Source organism: Rattus rattus, chromosome 6 (assembly GCF_011064425.1).
Source record: "Rattus rattus isolate New Zealand chromosome 6, Rrattus_CSIRO_v1, whole genome shotgun sequence".
Lineage (NCBI taxonomy): Eukaryota > Metazoa > Chordata > Mammalia > Rodentia > Muridae > Rattus > Rattus rattus.
This window is the reverse complement of record NC_046159.1, coordinates 39,091,172-39,099,053: the sequence shown is the minus strand read 5'-3', so window position 1 is coordinate 39,099,053 and position 7,882 is coordinate 39,091,172.

Sequence of the window (7,882 nt, the reverse complement as noted above, 5' to 3'; positions counted from 1 at the left end):
AAAAAACAGACAGGAACACATGCTGATGGGGTTGTAGAAATAATAGATCCTCAAACATTTCTGATGGGGATTAAAAATGGGGTTGCTGCTGCAGAGAACAGTTTAGCAGTTCCTCAAAAAGTTAAACATGGAGTTACTATGCAAACTACCAAGAGGCCAAGTAGATAAGTCAGGGCAGCAAAAGCAAGAGAAGGGAGGCATGTAGGTGTGTGGAGTTTCCTGAGAACAATGAACATTTGTGGCAAGGACCATAAAAGATGTAATATGGAGGTGATTTTGATTGTAGATTGATTGTTATTTAGATGGTATGTTGGTTGGCTGGTTTGGTGTTTTGAGACAAGCTTTCTCAGTGTATATCTGGCTGTTTTGAAATTCTCTCCATAGACCAGGCTAGCCTTGAACTCAGAGATCTGCCTGCCTTTACCTTCTGAGTGCTGGGATTAAATGAGTGTGCCTGGCAAGATTCTTAGGCTTGAATCAAACTATAGATACGAGTGTGTGTGTGTGTGTGTGTGTCTGTGTGTGTGTGTACCAAACAACCATAGAAATATCTATAAAGTATCATCATAATGCTTTAGCCAAGTCTATACAATACAAATGTCACTCACTGATGAGCTGCTATACAGAATATCATATATTCCTGTCATAGAGTATCATTCTTCCATAAAAAGGAGTGAAGTGATTAAACATGCTACAAGAAAGTGTGAATCCTGAAAACATTAGGTTAAGAGACAGAAGTCACATACAAAGGGAATGACCACATTTATATGAAGTGGCAGAAGCAGTAAACCCCTATGTGAGGAAGTAGATTAATGTTTATGGGGCTGGAGAGTAGGAATGGGATTGTCTGCGAAGGGGAGATGAAATGTGCTAAGCTTAGCAGTGGTGGCTGCGGGACTCTGAAGATACTAGACCCACTGAGTTGCAATTTGAAAGGGGGTGAATTTTATGACATGTGGATTATTCTGCAATAGATCTGCTGTGGTTTTAAAAAAAAATATTAAAAATGTAAAAGACCTTGATGAGCATCCACAAAGCTAAGTAAAGCAATGGCAGTAGGAGAGGGGATTAACACAGTTTTTGAAAATAAGAAAAGATTTATACATTTCTTATTGCTTATATAATTTCAAATATATTAAAGGGGGAGCTGCATTTTGAGAAAGGCATAGAAGAACATTTTATTCTCTCTAAAGAACAGATATCCATTGCAGAAAATAAGCATTTAAGGCTAATCTTCTTGGCTCTGCATACACATATAAAATATATAATTCCCTTCCTTTTCTTCCAGAAATTTATGATGCACACACGCATAGAGACCTATGGATGGCTCATCATTATACAGTGGGATAAATGCTGTGTGACTAGCCTATGCCGTCTACCTATGGCAGTTCCAGGTCGGAGATCCAGGGAAGAGGGGCTGAACTTTCAAAGACCAGCAGGTGGTAGCCGAGCAGAACAGGGGTTAATAAAGGCAGATTGGGCGCCATGGAACAAAGGACTGCAGACGTATATGTGGATGTGTGCTCTTTTCAGGAACCAGAGATCATCAGTGGTTAGGAATACTGCAGATATCTGGTGGGAAAGTTTTGTTTTGTTTTGCCTTGTTTTGTCTTGTCTTGTTTTGTTTAATACATATGAGTTTATAGTGAAATCAAACTACAAAAGCACAGTGCCTTCCTAGGAACCAGAGGGGTCAAGGACACCAGGATAACATATCCCATAGAATCAACTAAGCAGGGCTCATAGGGGTTCACAGAGACTAAAGCTACAACCACGCAGTCCGTACAGGTCTGAACTAGATCTTTTGCAAATATGTTATAGTTGTGTGGCTTGGTGTTCTTGTGGGTGTCCTAAGACTGAGGTTGGGGGGCTGGGGGTGGTGACTGTCTCTGCCTCTTTCATTTGCTTGGGATCCTTTTCTTCCTATTGAGTTGCCTCACCCAGCCTTGAAATGAGGGTTTGTTATGGTTGTGTAGCTTGGTGTTCTTGTGGGACTCCTAACAATGAGATTGTGTGGGGAGAGTGGCTATCTCAGCCTCTATTGCCTGCTGTTGGGATACTTTTTTTCCTATTGACTTGCTTCACCCAGTTTTGAAATGAGGGTTTTTGACTATTCTTACTGTCACTTGTCATGTTTTGTTCTGTTGTTAAACCTGGGAGGCCTGCTCTTTTCTGAAAGGAAACCAAGGAAGAGAGATAAGAAGTTGGGGAGTGAAGGGGGTGGGGTTGGGGTGGGGGCTGGTGTAGTTGAGGGAGGGAAAACTGCAGTCAGGATACACTGTATGAGAGAAATATAAAACAGGTTGAGGGAGCTAGAAAGGTGACACAGGAGGTTAAAAGCATTTCTGTCCTACCAATGGATCCCAACGTGGTTTTCATAGTCAACATCAAGCAGCTCACAACTCAACTGTTCATCCAGGTACAGGGGGTCAGATGCCCTTTTCTAGATACTACTCACACATGTAGGTACATAAACATACACATGCAAACACACCCATGAAGTGGAAACTCAAGGGTTCTTTGGATAGTCACTTGTGCCAGATGGTATTTTGCTGGGGCAAACACGTGTAGGAATGTTTTCCTGAAGTTGACATAGGTGACAAGCTAAGACAGACTAGTGAAGGGACATTTTACTGAAGCAGACACAGAGAGGATGTTCTGCTAAAGCAAGCACATGAAAGGACACATGATGAAGAGTTGTATTGGTCTGCCTTACATATCATAGTTGAGCGCCATTTGTTGGAACTCCGAGGACTTGGTATGATTGGATGCACATGTTGAGGCAAGACACATGCTGAGACAAGGCAGGTGGAGGACATGTGATGTTTGGAGGGTATAAACAGGCCTCGATGGAGTGGCAGAGACAACGCTTGCCTTGCTGGTACAGCTGACTGTACAATGCTTAGGGGTCTCAAGTCTTCACTTTGCTTCCCTGAGAGAGGCACAGCTGAGAAAGTCTCCTGGTGTTCCTGCTGGCCCCTCCTGCTGACTCCAGCTGAGGCTGAGGCCTGGCTGTCTCTGCTGGGTGATGTCACTGCTGTTTCTAACCTGACTCACCAAACTGGATTGCTGGTATATCTGTGATGTGTTTGCAAGTGGATCGAGCTGCTGCTGCTGCTGCTGCTGCTGCTGCTGCTGCTGCTGCTGCTGACCTGTGAACAGAACTGCCGATTTCCAGACAACACTGACAGGAGTTGCTCAGAAGAACCTTTCTAAACACGTCCTCCACCCCCCCATATCATTTCTTTTCCACTACCTCTGGTGGATGGTGGGCTACAAAGGAAGTTAAAGTGTTTAAGAACCATCATTAAAAATAAGTCATTGAAAAATTTAAAGTTACACACCCAAACGTACACATACACACATACAAATAAATAAATATTAAAAATAAAACTTAAAAAGAGTTAGAAAAAAGAGTTAAAATGATATTTTGTAGAGAGACTGGTGGTTGGGGGCTAAGTTAGGGATCCCCTCTCTAAACCAGGCAAGAGATGGATACTCCTAAACAAAAGCAGTAGTACCTACAGCACAAAGAGGTCACATTCCAGGTATACTTAAAAAAGAGAACAGATATACCTCTATGACAGTCACTGTCAGAGCAGTACTCTTAACCTAATAATCCTGGAAGAGGTTGAATTAAGTAAATTAAGTGGCCTCACTGGTTCACTTCCAAAGACATTGACGCAGAGAACAGATTCTCTCTCCCCAGACCCAATCCACATCCAACACATCCATTACTTTCACCGACGTGTGACCAATGTAACCCTTAGACTCTAAGCAATAACACAGGCCACAGCCCCTCCTTCATGCCAGTGGTCCTCAACCTGGGGGACGTGACCCCCTTCAGGGTGGAATGACCTTTTCACAGAAGTATTTAGGTATTATAGGTATTTCACAGAAGTATTTAGATCATTTTAGGTATCTTACATAACCAGACATTTATATTACAATTCATAACAGTAGCAAAATTACTGTTACAAAGTGGCAACAAAATAATTTTATGGTTGGGGGTCTGACCAACATGAAGAAGTGCATTAAAGGGTCACAGCACTAGGAAGGTTGAATTTAGGCCAATGAGATAGTACAGCCTACCTCTAAGGGATTCAAACTCACTACAGTGAGTGTTCCTTTTTTAAAAATCTTCCATAGATTTTAAATCCTTTTCTGCAGCCACTCCTATTTTTTTCTCGAGAGAAGCACATATGATCTAGGTGGATGGTGGATGGACTTAATCTCTACCTTAAAGGGAGAGCAAGTGATTCAGGCTTGGTCATCCAGCACTGTATCACCCTTGCTCCAGGAATGTGATATAATTGAGACCATTGAGAAGAAGGTTCAAACACTGTTTGAAATTGCTCAGTATAAGAAATGTTTTTTGATTTCCTATGTTTTAGACCTACAAGGGAAAAAAATGTGAGACAATTCCCAGGATATGCTGCAATTCTATTGGGGAAGATGGCCGAAGCCAAGGAAAAAAGAATTGAAAGATGGCAAGGGAAACATTGGGCCATCCCATCCTGAAACCCAAGCTGAACTTCTAATTGTTATATAATCTCGTACCTCCTCATTAGTGCTTCAGCTATTTTTAATGGTTTGCATGTTTTGGTGTACAATCAAACTGACTCTCAAAAAGAGAGAAGGGGAGAGGGAAGAGAGGGGTGATGAGAAGAGAGGAAAGGAGAGGAGAGGAGAGAACACAAGAAAAGCGTGGACACACACACACACACACGCACATACACAATCACCCACAACACCTGCCTGGTGAACTAGAATGTGCTGAGCAGGCAGCTAGAGCCAGCAGTGCTTCAGAGGGGGTTGCTCCTGTGGAAGCATGCTCTGGCATGATCTGCCTAGAAACAGCAGCTATTGTAGGAGCTGTCATACCCAGAGATGCTTGTATTGGTCTTGTAAATAAATAGTACACTGCACAGAGCAGCTGTGGACTATAAGTAACAAAACAGGAAGCTAAACAATCTCTGCACAAAATCTGACTCTGCCATCAGCCTGGCTCTCAACATTCTGATAGATATACTGTTCTCTATCCTGACATGGTGCATGTAACTTTTCCCCCTCAGATGTCTGATGTTTTACACCCTGTTTTCAAGACTCACTTCCAAGTAACCTTCTCTGGTCATTGCTGTCTCCCCTACTGTCCTCTAAATTCTTAAAACATTTAGCCACAGCATTGCCAATGTAGCATCTGGGTGAAAGACGAATTTGCATATCAAGCATAGAAATACACTCCTGAGGTTTGATTTTCATGTGTGCTGCCAGGCTGTGGGTGAGGAGAAACAGAGAAGATTTGAGGCTATTTTGGGGTCATTAAGAACACTGAACTTCAATATTAAAAAAGGAAAATGATAATATTGTATGACTTTCTAGTCTTTGTGTTTCTACAAAGGATATCCTGGAAGGAAAAAAACAAATATGCACCACTGTTCAAGCTTCAAGGCACTTAGGCATTGAACAGAGTCACTGTTGCTTCTTTTTTTCTCCTCTCTCCCTTGATTTCTTCCTCGTTTCCTTCTTTCTTCCCTTCCTTCTTTCCTTCCTCCCAAAACAAGAGCATATGATTAGAACCTTATGAAGATAATGGCAGGAATAAGAATTGTGCAGCAACTCAATTCCCAGAAAACCAGACTTTGGGATATATAAAACGTCTAGGAGATTGCTTTGATAAAAGAGTCTTCAGGAACTCCTTCAACCAATAACATCACAAGGAGCAACAATTAACAGATAGTAGCTGTTGGCACTGAGGTCACAGACATCAGGAAGATCCTTTGACTGGAGGTGCCTCTGTGAAGAGCAGGTAGATTCTAGCTGCAGTGGGAATAGAGATTATCTGTCAAAGACTCATCTTCTTGTCCTGCGAGTATAAGAGGCTGTGTGTGCAATGTTACTATGATCCCTACACTGGTAGACTTGGATGGGAATCATAGCTAGTTCCTGACTAGCCTACGACCTTGGAGAAATCACTTTCATATTTTACACAATATTAACCTATAAAGAGCAGGGCTACAGGGCTACAGAGAGAGAGAGAGAGAGAGAGAGAGAGGGATGGAGGCAGGCAGGCAGGCAGTGACATGGAGAATACATCCACCTCAGAACGTGCTGGGTAGATACATGGGATTACACACATAAAGGGTTTTATTCCCTGTCTGGCACACGGCAGAAAGCTTGGTAAGTGCTAGGAATCAACATCATTATTATTGCTTTAACTGAAAGATTACGAGGATTAGAATTTTTGGTGTGCTGAGATACCATTTACTGATAAGAAAAGATAATGAACTCTCTTTTGGGAATCCAGAGCAGTAGACTGATGTACTAAGCCTGATTGAGATCTCATGTTGATCCTTGAAACCTTACGCTATAGAAGCCTCACATACCTATTAAAGATAATCCCTCAAGGTAAATTATGGACATTCTGTATTGCACTGTAAAATTCACCACATAACTATCACATAAACTTCTACAGCTTTGATCCATATCTTACACATTTCATTAAATCCTTGGGCAATCTAAATCAAAGTCAAAGTTGTCCTTGCTAATCTGCTAGTAGATCCTATGGCCCCATTGTGGGTATTGGTTCTAGTTAGCTTCTCCTGTCAACTTGACCCAGCCTGGAGATATCTGAGGGATTCTCAGGAGGGGGATTTCCTTAATCATATTTGTCTACAGCCATATGTTTGAGCCTTAAACATTACTTGATGTAGGAGGGTCAAGCCCACTGTGGTGAGTCCATCACCAGGCTGATGTGTGTGTGTGCGTGTATATATATATATATAATATATATATATATATATATATATAGAGAGAGAGAGAGAGATATTTAAAGATATATTTCTTTAAAACCCACAAAACTAGCTGATACCCAAAATTACCTATAATGCATGTAGGTAAGTATACAGATAATACATATATAGTTTGGAATTTTCCCATCTGTGTTTCTATCAAGAGCCAAAGACCATCTAACAAAAATCTGACCACCAGGCTTGAGAAGCCTTCTTTTGATTTGTTACTTATAGTTGTCTAAACGACTCCCAAAACAATACAGGTTACTACCCTCCTGACCCAAGGTGAAAGGTAAGACCCTCTTATTAAAGATACCATGCACTTTAGTCTCAGGACACAGAAGATCTCAAGCTGGACCTAGTCTGAAAGCCTCCTCCCTAAGAACTAGCTTTCATGGTCCCAGAGGGCACAATGCAAAGTTCCAAAGGAGGGAAGTAACCCCTAGCCATACCCAGCTATAATGCCTATGAGCCAGAATGACCAGCATGGCACAATGACCCTAATGGTGCAGAAGTAGCATCTAAACCTTCACTAGCCTACAGTACTAATTAGACTTAACAGTCTGCTCAACAAAAGGTAAACCATACCTGATACTGGAAACCTAGCCAACAACCCAGAGTTAGTGAAGTCTTCGAAGAGAACCTATCACTGCTACTTAGTAAACTTGCACAAGTAACAAACAGTAAACATTTACTAACAAAACATTTACTAACAGTTTACTAACAAAAAGTAAACATTTGTCCCCATACCCACAGGTGAGTGTAGTTCTCTCCCTTTATCAAGGAAACTTTGCAACAGATGGATCAATACAAAAAACTTTTAACAATCAAAATATAGAGTCATGGAACCAGTCCTCATGGACACACCAACAACATAACTCTACCTAAGACTGAGGGATGACTGCAAAAGGGGGATTGAAAAAAACGCAAGAACTGTAGGAACAAGAGATTGTATCTCCTAGAAATGTTAGAACCTACCATGAAGCCTCATCTACATGGGCTGGCTACCCAAATGTGACCTGAAGAAAGATGACACTAATAAACATGCTAACGTGGGTGAGCAAAAGCTCACAAGACCTCAACCCTAGAAA